At 45.9% G+C, this 24,743-nt stretch overlaps 1 protein-coding gene across 1 annotated transcript in view; it reads right to left on the reverse strand.

Annotated features, from left to right (window-relative positions):
* Positions 1-11,074, reverse strand: part of PKHD1L1 (PKHD1 like 1) — a 426,685-nt gene extending 415,611 nt beyond the window's left edge. Inside the window, exon 1 of the mRNA XM_088444365.1 lies at positions 11,040-11,074. The gene's annotated coding sequence lies outside the window, so the exon portion shown is untranslated. The remainder of the gene's footprint in view (positions 1-11,039) is intronic.
* Between the last annotated feature and the right edge of the window lie 13,669 nt (positions 11,075-24,743).

The raw sequence follows: 24,743 nt of genomic DNA on the forward strand, positions 1-24,743 counted from the left end.
TCAAACTGTCCCATATGTTACTGCACCATGTTATCGCTGTTGAGCTGCGAGTGTACAGATATTATGAGCAATGTACAATACAGTAGTAACATAATAGAATGTTTTCTTCACATCGTCCCAACTCATCGTAGAATATTAGCAATATAATTTGTCTGATGATGGCGGCCATATTGCCGTTATTTGCGGTTTTATCAAAATGTGCTTTTATTACCTCTAAATATACAGTATTTAGTCTGCTGTACTCACATCGCAGACTATGCGCAGAATACACAGATCCCAATAACAACTGAGCAATGTACAGACCAAAACAAAGTACAGTATTAGCATATTTAGCTACAATGCAAATCTTATATCATTTCACCACCACAAGACTACTGTAGTTGTATTAGAGATGTGCGGGTCCAGGTACCAGAGAGCCGTCAAAAAACAAATTTAGGGGTTAGGAGTCGAACCGTGTCTCAGTTCTGAATCACTTTGGGGTACCAGGTCAAACCAGTCCTGGTTCGGATCTTCCCGCGGTTCTGAAATCGGATTTTAAAGCCGAACTCAGGTTTTAGATTGCATGCTATCAAAATTACAAAATATTAGCTTTTTTTTTTAATTCATTTATTTTTTTAAATACAAATCCAAAACCAAAACACATGAGGGTGGTTATGCAAAACCAAAACACGATGATGAATCCGGATCCAAAACCAAAACATGGGGTTTGGTGTTTTTAAAGCATCAACAAAACTATGCAGCAGCATATACGAATCAGTACAGTACAATTATAGTAGATATAATAGATTTATCGCTTCTTTTTGTTGTGTTTCCATTCCCTCCTTCCCAATGATCACACAAGCGGCGCTGTTTGTTTGTTTGTTCTTTTATTCATGATGCAAAAAATCCAGAATTCACTTCTCCAGCTTTGTAGTTTCAAAATAACGGATACTTTTAAAAGTCATTGCCCCCCAAACAGCAATTAGAGGTAGATAATCAATATTGCATAGAAAACATAAACTGTTTATCAGGAAACCAGCGACTGCTCTGAATGGCCAAATATTCTCTGTAAAGCGCTGCGGGAATATGTGGGCACTATATAAATGACTGGTAATAAATAAATTATAATAATAATAATTGTATTTATTTATATAATGCTCCAGTTTTTCTTTTTTTAGAAAATTGTCTGAGCGTAATTCTCTCTAATAAGAGGAATCTATTGACAACATCAGATGTAATCCAGCAAATGCATTTACAATATCTTCAATGGCTTTCTTCTTGCAGATAGTATCCCCAAAGTCCCCGTTCCCATGGTTGACAGACACAAGGCTGCAGCAGGTGCTCCCCTGGGACTTTCCTCTATGTGAGAGGTTACCTGCATGTTGCCAGAATTAATATTACTGAGGCCATACTAACATTTCCTAAACACTCCCTCTAGTGGTGGGAAATAATCGGTGCAGTGCACAGAACTCCATCTCTCTATCTGATTAGCAAAGTGACCTGTTATTTACATGTGATCAATAAGTTATTATCTAATAACAACATACAGTATGGTAGTGACTAGTGGCATCAACATAAATTGTTATATATATTTTAATTTGTCCACAATTCACAAAACCTGGCAGTGAGCATAATCCAGACTCGGGTCAAACCCCCAAAAGAGGACAAATGGAGTTGTTACTCATAGCAACCAATCAGATCCTAGCTGCCATTTATCCAGTACATTCCATAAAATGACAGCTAGAAGCTGATTGGTTGTTTTGGGTAACTTCCCACCTGTCCCCTTTAGATGGCTTGATACATCTCCCCCAAAGTTCCGTTCATTCAAGCTCTCCATGTTGAGACTAAATGAAATGTACAAAGAAGGAACTAATTGGAGAAGAACCATCGCACCATGGGCCTGATTCAGAAACGGACGCAATGCCGACACTTGCGCAGTTGAGCGATTATCGGTGGTCTGCGCATGCGTCTGAATCACAATGCATCAGATCGGATTTAATAGCAAAAGTGATCGTCAGGAAGGGACCGTTTGTGGTCGCCAATGGGGGGGAGGGGTAGCGACCCAAATGCAGAAGTGTCGCAGAAATTTATGGGGCGTGTGTCTCTGCCTGCGACCCAATGTCTTAGGGCCTGAGCTGAGCGCTCGCAACCGGGTCGATGGTGGCCCACAGCGCATGCGCACAATGGAGCCGGCTCCGTCGTGCGTATGCGTGAGACCCGGCTAGCAATGGGTACTCCGTCGCTCCGGGTCTCGCACCAAAGGGGGCGAGCTGTCGATGTTGAGTGACAGCTCGCCCCTTTTGGTGGGCGGGCCAGGGGGGTGGCTACCCAAATGGAGGCGTTCCCATGAGAACGCCTACCGTTTGGGGGCGGCCCCACTGACATCACAAGTGATGTCAGTGGAGAGCTTCCAGCTCTGTTAGAGCCGAAACTTCTCTGGGGCTTGCGATGAACAAGACCCTACCACAAGGGTCTTCGCAAGCCCGATGGTCGCGATGGTCTTGACCATCGCGACCATCATCATGGCCGCTCGCTATAGCTGTGGGTGGTCACCCACAGCTATGCGAGCGGCCTGGAGGCCGCTCCAAAAATAAATAAAAAAACGCCCTGATTCAGAGCCGGACGCTCTGTCAGAGCGTCCGGCTCTGAATCAGGCCCTTAGTCCCGTGGGCCATTCTGTGCCACCATATGGTTACTCAGCAAACTGATAATCGACTGATCTTCTACACAAATGTAATAAATCAATATATTGACAATAGCAGCTTAATTTGTGGCGATGTTGGTAACTTATGTAAAGTTGAATGCATAACTATTTGTGGATCTTTTTTAATTAAAAGATGAGATAAACAAACGTACATATTACTATTTTGGCGATGAGTACATTTAAAATGATTTATGGGTCCATCCGATTAGCTGTGACGCGAGTAAGTGCAGGTGTATGCCGCACATTCCGTTACCTCCGGACTCACCGATTTTGTCGTAGCCCCACAGGGCTGCATTCCAAAATCTGCGAATACGGGGTGAGAATGTCGGCAACGGCACCGCAACTCGTCCCCTTTGAGGCTAATTGGATTGACCCCTTAATGCCTGGTTATATGGCTGAGAAAATGCAGAGTCTCATTCACCGTTCAGTTCAGTGACATGTACAGCAGACTCAGGTCCATTCTGCGGAGAGTAATGCAGATGTCACAGGAGGGACTGTAGCAGTTTGTCTGTAACTGTGTACTCAGGCGTGGAACCCTACCCTCATCATTTTTCGGAAGAATATGCACCAATTTTTTTAATTCAATTTAGGTACAAAGATATTTTCAACTGAAGCTGTAGGATCTTGTAGGCACTTGATTTCCCCTTTCTCTCTCTATAAATATAAACAGTATATATATACAGATGTAGCCATGCTAATCTATGCCGCGATTCATGGATGATGTGGCTAGTGTGCCCGCGTCTATGGCGTGCGCGTGCCAGTTATCTTTGGAGTCTTTGTTACCTGTGTGGAGGGCAATATATTGCTGAGTGCCAAGTGACTTTATATATACATATATATATATATAATATATATATATATATATATTAGGGATGTGCAGGCTCGGATAGGTTCGAGTTTGCACGTGGAGTTTGAATTTTTCCCTGCAAAAATATGGAACTCAGAAAGAGGCAAAACGTCATCTTGCATGGACGAACATCATCATTCCTGGACAAAAGTCCAGGAATGATGATGTTCGTCCGTGCAAGATGACGTTTTGCCTCTTTCTGAGTTCCGTTTTTTCGGAGGGAAAAATCTGAACTCCACGTGCAAACTCGAACCTATCCGAGCCTGCACATCCCTAATATATATATATATATATATATATATATATATATACAGAGGCGTTTCTAGAGAGGAAGGGGCCCGTGTGCTGTCTCCGACATGGGCCCCCTCCTCTCTGTTCGGCGGCCGGCAGCGCACTGAGCTGTGCGCGGCCAGCGCCGGAGTTATAGACTCTGGGCACTAGAGTGTGCCCAGAGTCTATAGACGATGCACTGGTCACCGGGAAAATGGCCGCGGTCATTTTCCCTGTACTGCGCATTTTCCAGTCATTTTTACAGCGCCAGAACCCCACACCAACGTGGAACTCTGGAGAGGTAAGTAATTCTATGGGTGCAGGGTGTGTGGTGCGGGGCCCCCCTGGACCCAGGGGCCCGTGTACCCGCACACCCTGCAACCATTATAGATATGCCCCTGTATGTATGTATATATATATATATATTTATATATATACTGTATCTGTCCCGTGGCTCCGTCCCATCTGCTCCTTCCCATCTGTTCCATTACCTGTCGCTTTGTCCCGCCCCCTCGCTCCCATACATTACCCCGGCAGTCAGTCCTCCTCTCCAAAGTCTGCCCCGAGTCACTTGCAGTGGGAGCTGTTAGGGGGCGAGTTCAGGCTTCCGCTGCAGGTGCATTGAGGAGACAGGACAGACCTTCTGAAATTATTATATATATATATTTTCATCATTAATTTACGGTTATGGTTAAAAGACGAGCGGAAGAAAAAACTTACTCTTATCAGATATTTATTAGTCACAAAGGACAGCATTTTTAGGAAGACATAAGGCAGCAATAAAATATGGGTCCACTCCTGTTATTTTGTTCTTGCTCCATCCCTGCATGTATTTCATAGCACTAAACTACTGTACTAGATATCAGGTGAGTTGAGTTATGCAGCCCTAATTATTCACTTATTAGCAGTTATTTATATAGTGCTCACATACTGTACTCTGCAGCACTTTACAGTTTCAGTCAATCACGTCAGGGGAGCTTACAATCTATATTTCCTATCACATGGACAGACATAGAGGCTAGGGTCTATTTTGAGGGGGGGGCAGAAGCTAATTAACCTACCAGTATATATTTTTCAATTGTGGAAGGAAACTGGAGCACCCGGAGTAAACCCATGCAAACCCGGGGAGAACGTGCAAGCTACACACAGATGGACCATGACCAAGAAGTAAACTCATGACCTCAGGGCTCTAAGGAAGTAATGCTAACTGTTATATGTTATTCATCCTGTTGATTAGATAGCAAAAATTCCGGTTAACACTTCTGTCAAGTTAAATGAACACTGAACTGTTCTTATATTCAAAGCAGTTTAGTCACACAGCAACAATAAAGGCTAAAGGTGGGTACACACTACACAATATGCTCCCTGAGCGATATCGTGTAGTGTGTCCCTGGCAGGCTGTGCTCAATGTCGTTTATGACACTGAGCACAGCCGCTGAACGATATCATTAACGATATCGTTCAGCTCCGGGCTCTCTCCCCCATTCCCTGACATGCAGCAACCTGACAAGATCGTCAGGTTGGCCTGCATGTCAGCCCGATGAACGATGATGACGAACGACCCGCGGGAACGCGCGTCGTCGTTATCGTTCATCTTTTTGGGCTTAAAAATGGACGATAAAGTGGACGACTGAACGATAACGATATCGTTATCGTTCAGTCGTCCACTTTATCGCCCAGTGTGTACGCACCTTATAGAGTTAGTGTAACAGCTGCTACTGTATAGGGAATTACTAGTCTCTAAAATAAAGGGAAATCTTATATATCAAATTCATTGGTCTGTTTGTTTGTCTGTCCAGTTATGCTTTCGGACAACCCTGCACCGATTGGGATGAAAAAAACACGAGGTCATCCAGTTGGTTCCTGGCCAGGTTTTAGAGGGGTTAGGGTCCCGGTCAAGACCTCCAGTTGGTGTACACTAAGCAGAACTTTGACCCGAGGAGCCTGTTCTGGGCATTCCACTGGATGGATTTGGATGAAAACTTCACATAGGGGTGGCAATTGGTCTGGGATGCCTAATGTAGTGGTTGGTGTCCCGGTCGGACCTCACAGCGAGGTGCACCGGGCATAACTTTGACCCAGGGAGCCTGCTCTGAGCCTCCCACTGGATGGATTTGAACGACATCACATAATAATCTTAAAACAAAATATATTACAGTAATCAGGGGCGTTTCTAGAGAGGAGGGAGCCTGTGTGCAGTCTCCGACACGGGCCACCTCCTCTCTGTCCGCAAGCCAGCAGCGCACTGAGCTGTGCGTGGCCAGCGCCGAAGTTATTGACTCTGGGCACTAGAGTGTGCCCAGAGTCTATTAAGTATGCACAGATCACCGGGAAAATTGCGGCGGCCATTTTCCCTGTACTGCGCACGCGCAAACGACAGGAGAATGGATGTGGTGGCCACTTTCCAGTCGTTTTTACAGCGCCGGACCCCCGCGCCAACGTGGGTCTCCTGAGAGGTAAGACATTCTATGGGTGCAAATATTTTTTTTTCCAGTTATTGTAACTTCTGTTGTATTCTCAAATACACTAAACATTCTTAACAACAAAACTTTCTACAAAATAATCAAACACTTAGGGGTCTTTTTAACATGTTAATTATCGGGTTCCGAACAGACCCCGATAATTAACGTTTCTTCTCGACATGAGCGCCAGAGCAATTCATCATTGCGCGGGCGTAGAGACAGCTGATCTGAAAATCACCTGTCTCCCCCAACACTGTCACTGCTCCTTTTTGAGCAGTGAATCTTTTCCTTGATCCTTTCAGAGCAGTGACACAAGAGCCCCGATGTCTGGTGGAAGGAGCTGGATAGGGGTGGAGATATCCGATATCTGTGATATCTCCTGCTTTACCTCTTCAATGAATGGCCTGATAACTTAATTTTTACAATTGCAGGTGAAAATGTTAAGTTTCACCTGCTTTTTTAAATATTAAGTGCCTGATTCAGAGGCGCTCGCTATTTGCGAGCGCACGCTCTGAATCAGGGCGGGGAATATTTTTTTATTTTTTTTTCCCTGCCCGTTCGCTAAGCTGTGGGTGCCCACCCACAGCTGGTGCGAGTGGGCAGGAGATGGTCGCGACCGTCGGCATTGCGAGGAGACCCTAAGGTAGGGTCTCAGCACTCGCAATGCTGAGTGGACTTCAAGCTCTAATAGAGCCGGAAGTCCACTACTGACATCGCGAGTGATGTCAGTAGGCACGCCCACAAACGGCAGGCGTTCCTTCGGGAACGCCTCCGTTTGTTCAGCCACCCCCCTACCCGCCTACAAAACGGGGCGAGCTGTCAGTCAGCATCGTCAGCCGCCCCGTTTTGCTGCGAGCTCCAGAGCGAGTGATGTCAGTAGGCACGCCTACAAACGGCAGGAACGCCTCCGTTTGTTCAGCCGCCACCCCTACCCACCTACAAAACGGGGCGAGCTGTCAATCAGCATCATCAGCCGCCCGTTTTGCTGCGAGCTCCGGAGCGAGTGAAGGTCTCACTCAGTACGGGGCTCGCGCACGTGCGTTAAGCACACTGCGCGTGCGCACTGGACCACCATGGACCCGCTTGCGAGCGGGTCTGAATCAGGCCCTAAGTGATGATGAATAGGTCTTTTAGGGGTCTGATGTACACAAAGGAATTACCAGATAGTTAAAGCAAAGTGATCTAGTGTACTTCCATTTGAAGACATTTTTTTGGAGTTTATATCCTTTTCTGTTGAAAAAAGTGCATATAGCAGTATTTTGGTATATTTGTAACAAAGGTCCTCAGATGAGATATATAATTGATATGCTGCTTTTGGACATCTGTCCCAATAAGTGAATATGAAAAAACTAATTCCAGTTAGGAGATGATTAAACTGTGGTTTTTGCGAGGCGCGGGTTGCAGGGAGAGTGTTTATACAGCATGCATAGATAACATCTTTACGTCTCAGAAAAATCTCTATCCCCGCTGGTGTCCCTTATAGTTTAGAACAAGTCTTTTTAGCTTGGAAAAACACGTGCGTTACCCGGTATGTGTGCTCTTAATCCGGCAGCAATAAATCGCTGGTCACAGTGTTGTATAGACAAAGCAGGGAATCACCTCCATCAGCATCAGGTATGTCCTCACGCCTCTCCACAGGTTGGCACTCATATAACATGATTTTTAATTTTTAATTTTATTTCCTCATTATAATATATTATATATTTTTTATTTTTTTCAACATTTTTATTTTTTATTTTTCATTTTTTATTATATTATTAATTGTCATTTAATAAAAAAATACATCCCATGAATGACTAGCGCCTTACACATTTTTTTCGGTATGACTGTTTTTTTGGGGGGGGGATATCCAGTATTCCCCCATCTGTGAAGGGCAAGCTGTCAGTAGAGTTGTGATAATTAAGCCTAATTGGTTGGATAGATCTGTCTAGGAGGTTTAGCGCCTGGTTGTTTGGCTTTGGTCTTTTAGGGGTCTATTCATCATGATCAAAAAAATCACGCCACGAGTTCATTGTCAAATTTGATGCTATTCATCATTCCTCTGTTATAAAAGTATCACTTCCAAAAAGATTCTATTTCTGCGAAGACATCTCTTCAGAAATGTGATACTTTTCCCCTGTCAGTGTCCCCCCTCTGCCTGCATCCTCTCCACACAGAGTCTCCCCCACTTCTCTCTCCAGCGTCCTCCCCACCCCCGCTGCCTGCTCCTCTCTATTGTGTCCCTGGTGCTCACCCCATCCCTGTCATTAACCTACACCCCCCATGGCTGCCGGTGTCAGTCCCAGCTCCACGCAGCTGACGAAGGCCAGCACTGTCAGCGCTGGCCCCCTCTCCCCCCGTGGCTGCCGGTATCAGTCCCGGCTCCACGCAGCTGACGAAGGCCAGCACTGTCAGCGCTGGCCCCCTCTACCCCCGTGGCTGCTGGTGTCAGCCCAGGGTCCTTGTGGCTGTGCAGTGTAGATGTCTGTGCATCCTCCGCCCCCCCCCGGCCGCCAGTGTCAGTGCAGCTCCCCCCTCTCCCTGCGGCCACCAGTGTCAGCGCCAGACCGGTGTCTGTAGCCGACCCCCCGACCCAACCCCACAATCGCCTCTGCTCATAGCATTCCCCCGGGGGCCCCTGCAACACAAGCTCCCGCCGGCAGAAGAGCACAGTAGGGAGCCATTGACAGCCAGATATGCCGGGAGGTAAGTAGAGAAAGCAGGGGGGATCTGATAAGATCCCTCTGCTGCACAAGCTGCCATTTAAATGGCAGCTTGTGCAATTTATCGGATGCTGTACGCCATCTCAGGATGGCATACAGTATCACTCACAAGTTCCGATAAAAATAGTTTTTCGGAACTTGATGAATTACACTATTTCCATATCGTGTCCGATCCTTGCCCCCACCTTTCCCCCCGCCGTTGCCGCATCTTCTCACCTGGGCTTACCTCTCGGTGAGTCCGGGTCACATGTTTCAGTGAGAGGTCCGGGGCTCTGCAGTGCAGACACAGCATGAGGGATCTTAATAGAGCCCTCTGCAGTGGCTGCCATGTAAATATTCACAGGCTGCCGTGTAAACTCAGGATGGCGCTCTGTAACACCATCAAGTTGCGTAAAAAGTGTTTTTTCGGAACGTGATGAATGGCCCTGACACTTATTTTTTACAAAAGTATGTGACAATGTTGCTTTTGTGAAAAATACAGTAAGTGATGATGAATAGACCCCTCAGTCTTCAAAGTAAATGCTGACATTTACATCCAACTCATTGATAACTTAGTAACTTGAAGATTTAAACCTGGGCAATGCCAGGTACTTCAGCTAGTAACTAATTAGGAACAAAGCGCACTGGTGGTAATATAATATATTTGTTACAGGGCCGTAAGTAGTAGTGTGCCAACGGTGCCCCCACTCAGAGTGTAGGGGCTCTGTGGGCATCACTGTCACTGACCCACAACCCTTTCTTCTGGCTAGCAGGGTGCCTGGAACAGCACCTTGCAACCAGTAACGCTGCGACAGTGCTGCCCATATTGTCCTTGGATGCTACATGCAGACACCCTGCCATATTTACAGCTGCGCGGAGCGCCTAATCATTTTGGCGCTACGCCACAGACTATGTGATGACGCTATGCCACAGATTTTTAGACAACGCTAGGCCACAGACTCTTTTAGAAACATACATCTTATTCGCATCACTAATGTGGCAAAACTACAGTGAATGGGTACCCTGGAGCTGGCATTGCATGCAGATGCTCTGCACGCCTTGAATGGTAACCTGGGTAATAAGGCCACGCATCGTGCCACGCACCGTGGTGCTTAATCTGCAACTCTATACCAATTCCTCTAGGACAAAAACACTAGTCCTAGGTGCCCGAGCAACTTTGTATGTGGTTACACGGCGAATGAGACACTAGATTCAGGAAAAAGTTTGAATGTCCGGGAATTGCTACCTCTGGCGGGATGTCTAAGTAACACCAGGTCTCTCTGTCGCCGTATGGCACAAAACTGTAAGTAAAAAGTCTGAAAGCCCAGGAACCCATACCCGTGGAGGAGCATCTAGGTTGTGCCAGGCGTCTCTCGCAAAATAACGCATTAAAGGAAAAGTGTATGAGGACACATCTGTATGCCGAGTTGTGTGTACAGATAATTACAACTTTCTTCATGGTAACCAGGGACAGGTCTTGTGCTAACGTGCCCTGAGAATGATGTCGGCTATAAAACCGACAGGAAAACTCCAACCACAGAGCGCTAACAACATAGCAGACAGGATCAAAGCAAAATAAAACGTAACATTGTATCTGGATAACTGAGTTACACTGCAGGAGGGGGAAGATGTGAAATGTGCAGAGAGATTTAGGGGGAGGTGTATCAATCCTTGGAGAGAGATAAAGTGGACAGAGATAATCAGCTCATAACTTTCAGTTTACAGGCTTCTGGGTTTGAAAAATGACAGTTAGGAGCTGATTGGTTGGTACTTTATCTCTCTCCACTTTATCTCTCTCCAAGGCTTGATACATCTCCCCCTATGATTAAGGAGCATTTGCCCTGTGTTTAAAAAAAAAAAAAAAAAAATGTCTTTGCAGTTTACCCCTTTGCTGTACAACTAAGTTTGTCCATGTGCCAAAGTTACCGACTCTTTTTGATTTGCTCCCAACTCAGTAAAAGCCCCTCAGTTCTGTGTGCACTATGCAGGAGACAACTGAATGATGTAATACTGATATATTCTTTTTTTTGCGCACAGAATTGATTCATTTGCTGCCTCCATAATAGTAACAATATTGGGTGTTGTAATCCACTTACCTGGCCGTGAGCCGCTGATGGGAGTCAGACTTTGAGGTTAGTGAGGCTGACAAGTGTGACAATGTGTCACTTCCCTCTCTGTATTTATACTGTATAATTCCCCGTAGCAACTAGCAGACTGTGACCGCTACATGTCACCTGAGGAATGTGCCATTGTCATGGACAAGTGACGAGTACCCATCATGTTGTTGTCTGAAACTTACAATTAACTTTCAAGCATCAGGCTGACTCCCGGTGAAGACAATGATCGCTGAAACAGGAAACTCTTAATATTTAGCAAATAATCCTCGTAGCTAATTCACCATTTCTAAAAGTTCTTGTTAAGACTTAGGGCCGAAATCAATTAAGTGTGAAAAGTCGTGTTTGGCAAAAAGCCGATGCGAACTTTTTCACGAATACTATCCAATTCCTGGAGTTTTTGCACGTGCGAAAACTCCATAGACAGAAACTCGCGAAAAGTTTTTACCACCTCACGGGCAGGTGAAAAAATTAGCAAAATCCCTATTGTTGCCTTAAAATGTGGGGACCTAGGCCCGGATTCGGACCCGCTCGCTAGATGCGTTTGCTCGCTAGATGCAAATTTGGCAAGGCAGGCGATCGCATGGCAAGGCATTAGCACGCCCACTATGTCTTGGCACGCTCTGTGTATGCAGACGCCCACCAGCCTGTCTTAAGAAGCCCACTTGCGCACGTCATGTATGCAATCATCGGTAACATCGAGTACCATCGGATGCATACGCAGCACTTGTGGCTGACCATACCCTACCGCAAGCACGCCGAGTGCTTCAGTGCATAATTCAACCATGTGACGTGTACTATGACGCTGCCTCTTAATTCTGCACGCCTCTGAAACGGCGATAAGACTCCCAGGCACGCCTGCGTTCACACCACCATACCTCCGTTTCTGGAGGCCAGCCGCTATCACCACCCACAAACGGCTTCTCCTGTCACTCATTCAGCCAGTCTGGCTATGCACAGCGAGCGATCGCTTCCCGATCGCTTGGACTGGTTCGTGCATGCGCTCTGCGATGCATATGCATGCGCAGAATGCAAACATCGGCAGCTACGAGCGAACGCTTCTTAGCGAGCGGGTCTGAATAGGGCCCTTGGTTTAGAACCCTTTGGACACCCCCACTAATGACTAATTAGGCGGGGAAAAAAGGAAACTAAGCTTATTTTCCCCTAATAGTGACTTGGAATTTTTGGGGTGAACAGGTAAAAAGTGTAGGAAGATGGGTTTAAAGTATTGAGTCAGGTATTTTGGGGGGTTATATAGATGGGACAGGTGTTTTTAGGTGGCTGCAGCAGGTGTATTTTAAAACACTTTTATAACTGTACTTTATAGCCACTAAAATATACTAACCCCCATTTTAATGTACCCTCAATTTAACTACATCTATTATTTTTTCCAAAATAAATAGCTTTATGTAATTTTTCAACACTTATGCCAATATGCATATAACACCCATTTGACTCAATTTAAGAACCCAAAATACTTTTATTAGGGCTATCAGCACACTTCTATATTGATTTCCAGTGTCTGTTAGGCTTTTTATGATTTCCCCAAAATATGCTGTACTTTTCGCTAAAAACTAAGAAGAAACTTTAAATACTGCTCATAGTGATATAAGTAATCACAATCAAATTTATAACATATATCGGTGTTTGCTTTCTGTTGAAATACAGGAGGCTTGTGTATAATAAACAAAAAATGGTTTTATTCACATAAATACCTAAACAATATAAAGTCAATAAATAAAATCACAATTGATAAAATAGCATATATCATAAAAGGACAATATTGATCTTAATATGCTAATGGCCATATGGAATTGAGAGTAGATAAATAATTTATAGTGCATGCAGAGCCGTTAAATCACCGTTCCTGTGTGGAAATAATCAGTGTTCCCAGCTCATTAAATGTTAATAGTAGCAAGAGAATTTTTGTAGCTTATAATTGAAAGCAAGTAGCCATACTGTTGCAATAATAAATAGTCTCAAAGAACAAACCTGAAACATACACTCACAGCGGTGAGTGATATACTGGCGTCCCAGTTAAGAGTATAAGTACTGTTACCTCAGTCCGAATGGGCAGGTGTAATGCCACCTTTGAATGTCTCCAGCTCACTGATATATGCAGTCTTATGGAGCTGTCCAGAGCTGAGTGTCCTCCTCCGTACAGAGCAGTGGGTCTCTGTTAGTGAGCAGCGGTGGATGCTGTGTGCGGGGATAGACAGCCGCAGCTGTTTGTGTTCCTGCGGACCAGATGACGGCGTCCGCACAGAGACAAGTGTACGGCCACAGCAGGGGGAAAACGGTGGATAAGGCAATGGTGTCCGCTGTAGCAGCAACTCTCAGCCCCGGATAAACGGACTCCTGGAAGTAAATAGCTGGTTATGCTTGTAAGGCTTGTCAGGAGCAACAGGCGTGGTTGGAGGGTCTTGAGAAAGTCCCGGTATTCTGCGGGACGAAACGCGTTGACCCCCTGCTGTGGCCGGACACTTGTCTCTGTGCTGACGCCGTCCTGTGGTCCGCAGGAACACAGACTACGGCGGCTGTCTATCCCCGCACACAGCATCCACTAACAGAGACCCACTGCTCTGTACGGAGGAGGACACTCAGCTCTGGAACATCAAAGGTGGCATTACACCTGCCCATTCGGACTGAGGTAACAGTACTTATACTCTTAACTGGGACGCCAGTATATCACTCACCGCTGTGAATGTATGTTTCAGGCTTGTTCTTTGAGACTATTTATTATTACAACAGTATGGCTACTTGCTTTCAATTATAAGATACAAAAATTCTCTTGCTACTATTAACATTTAATAAGCTGGGAACACTGATTATTTCCACACGGGAGTGGTGATTTAACGGCTCTGCATGCACTTTAAATTATTTATCTACTCTCAATTCCGTATGGACATTGGCATATTAAGATCAATATTGTCCTTTTATAATATATGCTATTTTATCAATTGTGATTTTATGTATTCACTTTATATTGTTTAGGTATTTATGTGAATAAACCATTTTTTGTTTATTATACACAAGCCTCCTGTATTTCAACAGAAAGCAAACACGGATATATGTTATAAATTTGATTGTGATTACTTATATAACTGCGCAGTATTTAAAGTTTGTTCTTAGTTATTATGCACACCCTCAGGTCCTAACTAGACCTCTTACTTGCAGCTGGTGATATTTGGAATCGGTATGACTTACTGCTGGACGCAAGTCCGGTGGTTGGAATCTCGTTAGCGGCTGCCTGACATATGTGAAAATCCCGGTCATCCCTAAGATAAGTATTCACTAACCTAATTCCTTTCCCTAACCCTCCTTAGGGGTGCCTAACCCTAACCTTCCCCCTAATGCCTAACCCTAATCCCCCCTCTAAGTGCTTAAACCAAACCCCACCTTCCCTGCCGCCTAACCCTAAGTCCCCCCCGGAGGAGCCTAACCCTAACCCTCCCTTCCCCTAGCCTAACCCTAACCTCCCGGGGGGGTGCCTAACCCTAAGTCCCCCCTGGGAGCCCTAAACCTAACCCTCATCCCTCCCCCCCACGCAGCAGTCCGCGCTCGGCGCCCGGCATCACACTTCGATCGGGATACCAGGCGCGGGTCTACCGGCGTCGGTAAAATGACAGGCGTCTAGATTTAGACGCCTGTCATTTAACCCACGCCGGGATAAAGCAGTCGGGAAGCCGGCTGTCGGGATTAGGTCCGCCGGCTTCCCGACTGCATACCTGATATCTAATTATATTAATTATCTCACAACAGCACCGGGAAGTGTGGTGGTTTTTCACTACCGCAATAAATGTACTTTTCGCTAGTTTCGTAATTCGCAGTTTTTGCACATATGCGTTTTCTCGTGTTTTGCAATTGAACAGGGCGAAAAGCGATAGCGCGCATTGAGAAAGTACGTGGAAAAATCGCATCAAAACTGGCAAATGAGGCGAAAACTTTGCAACAGCGAACGCTTTTCACCGATCGCGACTTTTCGCACCTAATTGAATTCGGCCCTTAGGGGTAGATTTACTAAGACAGTCACATGGGTAGTGAAAGCAGCCAATGACGACTTTCATCAATAGTTATAAAATGGCAGAAGGAATAAATGCTTAATAAGCCTGGCTTAGCTTTTATGCGCATTGCCGTTTTAAAAGTATTGGTCAAAGCCACCGATGATCGTCACAAAGCGGCAGCCACATATACTACTTTATGCTAATGAGATTATGCGTCCAACTAAGCAAGTAGGCTTTTGTTTTTTTTTACCGACCACAAACGCAGTGGCGTTTCTATAATGGGTGCTTTAGTACTTACATCTTCGGAGTCCTGCGTTGGCAGCAGCAGTGCTGCACAATTCCCCGGGAAAAGGAAGCATGCGTATCAGGAAAATGGCTGCCGCGCGATTTCCTCAGAGGCCTGCATATGCGCAGTAAGCTCTGGCACAGCACTGGAGTCTATTAGTGCTCCTAGTGCTCAGTGCGGGAGGAGAGGAGGGGGCCCTGGATGGAGACTGCACATAGGCCCCTTCCTCTCTTGTGATGCTCCTGCACAAACGTCTATGGGCACCGAGAGGGGGGGGAGCGGGTACAGTTTACTCAGGCCCGGGCTTGCTAGAGGGGCCCGGCGGGGCCCAGGTCCGGTGTTGCACACAGCAGCTCAGCGCACAGCTTGTGCTGGGCTGCAGTGTGAGACTGCCCGCAGCTGCTGCAGCAGCCAGGGCAGTCTCCTATGGCTGTGGGGGGGAGCAATCACACTGATCGCGCCCCCCCCTGCTTAGCACCGGGCTGAGGAGCTTACAGCTGCAAAAGTGATATATTTTTTTCAAGGGGCCGTGGCCACGCCTCCCGTGGTTAGGCCACGCTCCCTCCTTTACCCGGCGTAGAGACCAGGCTCTCTACGGTCCAGCAAACGTCACCCACACTTGCACCCAGATCAGCCTGAGACAGGCGTCCCCTCTCTGTCCGCATGCCTCAAACAAGCTGTTACACGGCACTCCTATGGCACGGTATCCATCCAATTGTCGGCCAGAAATATCCGTTTCACGGAACTCTGAGTCCACTTGAGATCCGGCTCTTATGGAGCTCCTTGCTGCTGCGAACACTTTGTGCAATGCATGTGTAGACCGCATTTGCTGTTTTTGAGGCATGCACGGTTTGCGAAAATTGGGAGATGTGTCCAGTTTTGCATTTGCATCCAACTTGGAATGAGACCCTTAATGTCCATTATGCCATAAGTACTCTACAGCTAATGGAAACTTTGAAGGATACAACAGAGCCGTAACTAGACTTTTTGGTGCCCTGTGCCAGAGAAAGCATTGGTACCCCCCCCGCCTCCATTTTTTAAATAGGGACATAAGATAGTGCACCTGAAAAAGGGCCATGGACTCATGGGAAAAGGCCAGGGAAGAGATAGGGGAGGATAGGAGTTGCTGGGGAAAAATAGGGACATAATATAGTGCACCTGAGAGAGGGCCATGGCCTCATGGGGAAGGGCCAGGGAAGAGATAGGGGAGGCCAGGAGATGCTGGGGATAAATAGGGACATAATATAGTGCACCTGAGAGAGGGCCATGGCCTCATGGGGAAGGGCCAGGGAAGAGATAGGAGAGGCCAGGAGATGCTGGGGATAAATAGGGACATAATATAGTGCACCTGAGAGAGGGCCATGGCCTCATGGGGAAGGGCCAGGGAAGAGATAGGGGAGGTCAGGAGATGCTGGGGATAAATAGGGACATAATATAGTGCACCTGAGAGAGGGCCATGGCCTCATGGGGAAGGGCCAGGGAAGAGATAGGGGAGGCCAGGAGATGCTGGGGATAAAAGAAGAGGAAGCTACAAGTGAGAATGATAATAAACATGAAAAGTGACAGGCCCAAACAGCGCCCCCTGCCCTGCTGTGCCCTGTGCCATGGCACTGGTTGCATCACCGTAGATAGGGCCCTGGGATACAATATGGGAGTTATTCATTTAGCTGCCGCAACTAATTGCTGGCAGAAATCCTCGCAACATTGAGAAAAGCTATTCAATTAAATAGCCTTTTTCCGGCGCCGCAAAATCAGTATTCAGGCGCGGGAACCCACTGATTCCATGTAAACTGCAGAATCAATGGATTTTTTCCCCCGCGCACAAACCTGATTTGGCGTTTTTTTCTGTGGATTTTACCTCGCAGCTGCATAAGATTTGCGCACGGGGTAATCCCCACTAATTGAATACCTCCGGCGTGTCAATAACCCCCTTTACCTGATTTCACTATTTAAAACTAATGACTTTACTAGTACATAAAGTGCAAAATAAATAAAAATATACACTGAAATGCCCATATTTGTATTAGGCTTCATTAATACATAGATGCATTCATATACTTCAAATGCTGTGTGGTCCCAACCAATCAAAAAAATGTAAACAATGGCTGGGATGATATGTCTTGATCCGAGAGGCACACAACGTTAGGGGCCCGAAGTCTGGCGCTATAAACTAGCCATAGCCTTTTAGGCAGAATAATCGGCATCTTTACCATTGCTAGCTGCAGGGCCATTTTAAGAAAAAAGAGGCAAAAAGGTTCTTTGCTTTAAGCCACCAAGAACAGTAAAAACAGTGTGCCCAACATTTATTAAAGGAGGGAGAATAACTATCTTCTTTTCTTTAAAGAGAGCTGTGGCGGATTAAAAAAAAAAAAAAAGGCGGGCAGGGCAGGCACCAAGAGCCCCCCAGACACTGGAGGGCCCACACTCTTAGCTACATCAGCAGTGGGTGGGGGGATTTATGGCTTATGTGAACTGGGGTCTCTGTGCAGTGCCTTGTGAACTGGAGGCACTATAGTTTATCACATTTGCAGTGCTGGGAGTATTTACATATTGTTCTTTTTAAAAAAATTGCCAGCATATCATCACATTGGAAATTTTATTGGTAGGGGCCCGAGTGAGTTGCCCTGAAAGAGGAGAAGCTTTACCAAGGTGATCCCTAAATCTCAGCCAAATTAGGGCAACTGCCCTGATATCACAGTGACTGTGAGCTGAAAGGGGCCACAATTGCCAGTGACGATCCTCAGAAAAATAAGATCATTGCCAAACACAGGAGTAATTTCTTAGAAAGGTTAGAACAGAGGCGCCTTAATGGATCACAGATCCCAAGAACTGAGATGGGCTTAGCTGCTGGGAGTCCAAAGGTCATGGCTCTCGGGGTTAGTGCTCAGTGACTGAAGAGGGACACTGCAGAGGCTGAGAATACGTAGAGGTATATTCACAAGACAAATCAGCATACTGTAGATGTAGACTGTAATGCTGTAAGGCAGAGAGGTATGAGGCATGGCAGAGATGCTGCTGGGGTAGCGAGTTGAGAGGCACCGCTGAAGAGCTGCAGGAGGAGCAAGGTCAGAGGCACACCTGAGGAGCTGCAGGGGCAGCAAGGTAAGAGGCACTGATTTGGTGCTGCAGGGTCAGTGAGGTGTGAACCCCTGCTGAGGCGTTGCAGGGGCAGCGAGGTGAGAGGCACTGCTGGAGTGGACCAGAGATGTGGGAACCATGAGGGAATTGCTGGACCCTGCACCCGATGGGTGAAGCAAGGCACAGACAGGCCAATTGGCCGGGTGCAGCAAAGTACCAAAAGGCCAGGTTGGAAATACCGGAGTCCAGTGGATGTGAAAAAAATGGCAACTTAACACTTAAAAGGCAAAAACAGATGCAATTCTGATTTTGTTTTTAACATTGTATACACACTATATGGACAATGTATTAGGAGGCCTGACCATTATACCAACAGGGACTGTAATGACATTGTATTCAAATACAAATACTGTAATATGGAGCTGGTCCCCCTGTTGCAGCTATAGCAGCTTCCACTCTTCTTGTAAGGCTTTCCACAAGATGTTGCAGGGTTTCTGTGGGAATTTGTGTCCATTCATTCTGATGAGAATTTATGAGGCCAGGCACTGATGTTTGATGAGAAGGCCTGGCTCACAATCTCCGTTCCCATTCATCCCAAAGGTGCTCGATGGGGTTGAGGTCAGAGCTCTGTGCGGGCCAGTCACCTTCTTCTTCCACACCAAACTCCTCAAACCATGTCTTTATAGTCCTTGCTTTGTACACTGGGGCACAGTCATGTTGGAATAGAAAAGGGCCTTCCCCAAACTGTTGCCATAAAGTTGGAAGCATAGCATTGTCCAGAATGTCTTGGTATGCTGAAGCATTAAGATTGTCCTTCACTGGAGATAAGGGGCCTGGGACAAACCCTGAAAAACAGCCCCATACCATTATACCTCCTCCACCAAACTTCACAGTTGGCACAATGCAGTCAGGCAGGTAACGTTCTCCCGGCATCTGCCAAACCCAGACTAACCCATCTGACTGCCAAACAGGAAGTGTGATTGGTCACTCCACAGAACACGTTTCCACTGCTCCACAGTCCAGTGTGCTTTACACCACTCCATCCGACGCTTGACATTGGACTTGGTGATGTGAGGCCTGCATGCAGCTGCTCGGCCATGGAAACCCATTCCATTAAGCTCCTGCTGCACAGTTTTTGTGCTTACATTAATCCCAGTGGATGTTTGGAACTTTTCAGTTATGGAATCAGCAGAGCATTTTGGCGACTTTTACACACGATGAACCTTAGCAGTCGTTGACCCCACTTTGTTATTTTGCGTGGACTTCCGCTTCGTGGCTGAATTGCTGTTGTGCCTAAACGCTTCCACTTTCTAATAATATCACTTACAATTGACCGTGGAATATGCAACAGGGATGAAATCTCACAAACCGTCTTATTGCAAAGGTGGCATCCTATCCCAGTACCATGCTTTCTATCACAGTACCATGCTTCCTATCACAGTACCACACTTCCTATCCCAGTACCACGCTCCCTATCCCAGTACCATGCTTCCTATCACAGTACCACGCTTCCTATCCCAGTACCACGCTTCCTATCACAGTACCACACTTCCTATCCCAGTACCACGCTTCCTATCCCAATACCACGCTTCCTATCACAATACCACGCTTCCTATCACAGTACCACGCTTCCTATCACAGTAACACACTTGAAGTCACTGAGGACCTCATCCAGAGTCGGTCGTTGCGGCCGCACGGTCGTAAGGTAAAAGGGGCCGGATATGCAAATTATGCACTCGCAAGTTGCGTCGTTAAGATGGGATCGTTATCTGGACGTGCAAGGGGAGGATGCGGCAGTAAGAATAAAAAAACACCCCCTTCTCGTTCGCATTACACGTCATCTCTGGGCATATAAGGATTAATCGAGACCATCGGAAACCATCGGAGCTGGTCGTAGAGTTTAAGGTTGACCATACCCTCTCTTAAGCACTACGGTCAAGTCAGTGTAAAAACCTCCCATGTCACATGTGCCATGACACTACTTTGTTAATTATTCACTCCAATAAAACGCCGTTTGCATAGTAAGGCACGCCTGCGTTCGGATCTCCACTCCCCCGTTCACAAGCACCTCCCCCTGTTACCACCCACAAACGCCTCATCCTGTCACTCAAACTAACGACCTGACAAAGTTGAAGGAAAGAGAAATTTCTGATCGCAACAGCTAGTTTGCGCACGCGCATTGCAAATTTTACGCATGCGCAGTTTAGCGAACATCGGTGGCGTACGACCGTGCGGCCGCAACGACCGACTCTGAATGAGGTCCTGAGTTACTAGAGGACATCATAACATAGCGATACGCACTACAGATTGAGTCTCCCATATCCAAATATTCGGAAAAACGAAATATTCCAAAATACGGATTTTTTTTTTAGCATGACTGAGATGGTGAAACTTTTGCTTTTTGATGGTTCAATGTACACAAACTTTGTTTAAGGCACAAAATGATTAAGAACATTGTATAAAATTACCGTCAGGCTGTGGGGCAATACACCACGAACCTCCAAGTTTAAAGAACACTTTAAGTAATCTGACTCAGAGGTAAAACAACCACGCTCGTATCTCCCACTGAGCCGCGGTCATGTGACGAAGCAACCCGGAAGCAGCAGGAATAATGGAGGATGGGACTTTGACAACGAGCCGGCAAGGAAGAGGAGCAGATGTCTGGACTACAGCACAGAGGTGAGTCTCCATATTGGAGGGGGTGCCTGGTCACCGGTTCATTCAAGCCTTTAGCCGGAACATCCCCTCCCAAGGCACTGACCAGTCCCCTCCGAGTTACGGGACCCAGTGTGTGTCTGACAACAAGACAAGATACATCACCGGGTGTCCCATCCGAAGGGAAGGACGTCAAGCCAGGAGGCCCTCTTGACTGTACCAGTACCCCAGCTCCTTATTCCTAAGAAGTTTACCCCGGGCAGCATTTAAAGGCTTTTTAAACAACGGTAACTTTTTTTCCCATTTGACATTTCACAAGCAGACGAGCGGGACGCTGTGGTCTGGTCAGACTTCTCATCGTTCATATTACCTTGAGAGTTTCCATTCATACCTTATTGCCAAATACCTTGCACACTCATGAGCCTATTTAAAGCTCAGTAGTGTGAATAGAGTGGACATTACCAGAATCTAAGAAGTTTGTTGGCTCATTTTCACTGTAACAGTATTGCATTGTGTTTATTTTTATTTTTCACTTATGATAAGTAAATTTACTTTTATTCCAGTACTGCATGCATTCTATTAAGTTTCGTTTGGGGTGTTATACAGATAGACCCTCTCTTCCTCTTCAACACAAAATTATTCCCTGAAGGATTTATCACTTACCATTAACACACCACTGTAGGAACAGGCTGAGCGCTACAATCAGTTTGTATTCAGATTATGTGTATGTATATTCAGGTAAGGGTGTCTATATGATTGTTTAACAGCTGGTCATCAAGACAGAGCTCAGTGCGCAGGATTAACCCATTTCTAACTGTGTGTATAAGGTGTACAGTATATGAAACTTAAATGAATTTCATGTATGTACACAAACTTTGTTTGAACCACAATATTGTTGAAAATATTGTATAAAATTACTAGAGATGTGCACTGACCCCCATGTTTTGGTTTTGGATCTGGATCTCCTCTGGATTTGGATCTGGATTGGTTTTGCCAAAACCTGACCTCCGTTTTTTGTTTTTGGATCTAGATTTTTCCTTTAAAAAAATCATAAAAACAGCTAAAATCACATAAAATGAGCCTTTTTTTTGTTCCTACAGTATTATTAACCTCAATAACATTTATTTCCACTTGTTTCCAGTCAATTTTGACCACCTCACAGCTCACTATATTGTTTTCATCCAGTTTAGGCTCAAGATTTGCACCAAGCTAGCTGGCTAACTAAGCTAAGTGGCAGCAGTGGGCGGCACAAACACGTGGCAGTTCAACTTCCAAAATGACACATCAGGAAACACTTTTATTACTCAAGAGAGGCCTGAGGGAGTTGGAGTATGTATGTAGATGAAGGCAGGGCAGGGACAGGAAGGGTTGATTTGATTGGTAGTAAATTTAATTTAATTTTTTGATTCCAAAGAAAATTTTCGAGGGAGAAGGGGAGGGGAGGAGGCATTTACAAAAACAAAGTGATACATTCACATCAGTCCTTGTCACAGAAGAATCCTTGAGCATGGCTGCTGCTGGGAGTTGATTTTCTCATTCCAGAATGAAAAAGCATTTCCCAACCTGTACAGGGACATTAAAAAAAAAACAAGTTAGTTAGTGGCCTCAAGCATAAGATCTATGATTTAAGGCAAGGGTAGTCAACCCTGGTACTTGAGAGCTACCAACAGTGCATGTTTTCCAAGTCTCCTCACAGAATCACAACTATAATAATTAACTCCACCTGTGGATCTTTCTAAATGTGTTGGTGAGTAATGAATACACCTGTGCACCAGCTAGGTCATCTGGAAAACGTGAGCCCTTGAGGGCCGAGGTTGGCTACCCCTGATTTAAGGCCTTACGTTGTGTCTTTCTTGAGAATCCTGCGCCTGCTTCTGTGGCTAGGAGTGGATTCTCATCCCAGAAGGGGACCAGGAAGAGTGCTTCCAAAACAATTGATTTAAATAATCCTTTGGATTATCTTCCGTAAAGGCATTTCCCAACCTGTACAGGGACATTAAAAAAAACAGTTAGTTAGTGGCCTTCAAATTGCCGTTGTTCCCACTGTCCACTTAACCATATTACTTAGATATGTGAACAAGCAGAATAGAGCATTAAATGCAACATTTCAGATTAAGGTTTAAATTTTACATTGTGTCTGGAGATCATTGAGAAAGCAGAAAAAGAGCTCCACCACTAGTGGTAGATGACTAAACTCACACACAAAGGTTTAATAGAAATAGATACAACACCAGATCAGATGTTTACTCTGGAGGATCTGTCTGATTCATCATGGTGCACCCAAGATTGTGCAAATTCTGCCAACAGAGAGACTGACACCACGGCTAAACATAAGAGTCACCTTCTGGATGTGAATTGTCTCATTGCATGGGGAAAACCCAACCTTCAGATGAGAAGGATCTCAGCCAGTGGACAACATTGAAATCACCATTAAAAGTCACAATGGAAGACTACAGTGTGGAGAATCTTTCTTCACGTTCAGGAGAGGCCTCAGAGAACATGAAAAAAATGCTCTAGGTGCCGAACTTCAAGGGATTTCTCCATCATTTTCTGCAGTGTGGAAAGGTTCATTCTCATGTTTTCTGTAAAGCAGTTCAAAGTTACAGCCTTCAAAGTGTCTGGCTATAACACCCACCTTTGCCAGGAATTACCAAAGATTATCACAAGCAAAGGATTCATCTGTCCGGAATCTGTCTGGGAATTAATGGATTGTATCTGGCCTGAATGCACTATGACATCCAGTGATTCTGTGTTCTGTAGCCGACTTTATTACTACCTGAATCGCAAACTGAAATACGGAATAGTGAGCACAGACAACATGGAGGCCTTTGCTATTCTGCTGCCTGCATGCCAACCAGTACCTCTAAGACTACACCTACTGGGGGGACCAGGTCTTGATAATGACCATCCCCATCTGTTGCTAGGTCTTCTTCTTCCAAACCATCCATCCTGGACTTCCTGTCCAAAAAAGGGTGAGCAGGGTACAGAAAGAGGAGCTAAATGTCCCCGATGACATTTTTTTTTCATCTATAATAGATGATGTGGAGAGAGTAGAGCTTCAGATGTTGGAAAAGGGGCTCCCACCTATTTGGCTTCCATCCTGTTCCTCAGGAAGTGCTATGCCTGAGCTGATAAGTAGGTAGTCTCTGTCTGTTGGTAAACACCCTTCAGGAGATGGCAACCCAGAATAACAACAACTATAATAATGTGTCCACTGATAACCAGCCTGATCCCTTAACAGCAACATACCCCATATGGCCAACTCATAACACCCAGTTTGCAGTAGGGATGAGCGGGTTCAGTTCTCAGAGAACCGAACCCACACGAATTTTGGGGATCCGGGGTGATCCGAGCTCAGCTCGGATCTCGCTGCCTGCCCCGGACCCCTCTCCTGAGGCAAAACCTTGTGATCTGCTGTCAGATCTCTAGGTTTTGCCTCGAGTGGCCATTTTTGAAAATCCCTTTGCCTTCAATGGGCAAAGCGCTGATTGGCTGACAGAGCCATCTGTCATGGCTCTCAGCCAATCAGCGTTAAGCCCATTGAATGCAGGGAAAAAAGAAGATAGCTGCCGACACACCAGCTGTCGGCACCCCCACTGCTGACACTGCCGGCAGCCACGCTGCTGACACCACTGGCTCCTCCATGCTGCTGACACTGCCGCA

This window comes from Taudactylus pleione, unplaced genomic scaffold, assembly GCF_031769625.1.
Source record: "Taudactylus pleione unplaced genomic scaffold, aTauple2 ptg000360l, whole genome shotgun sequence".
NCBI classification, from domain to species: domain Eukaryota; kingdom Metazoa; phylum Chordata; class Amphibia; order Anura; family Myobatrachidae; genus Taudactylus; species Taudactylus pleione.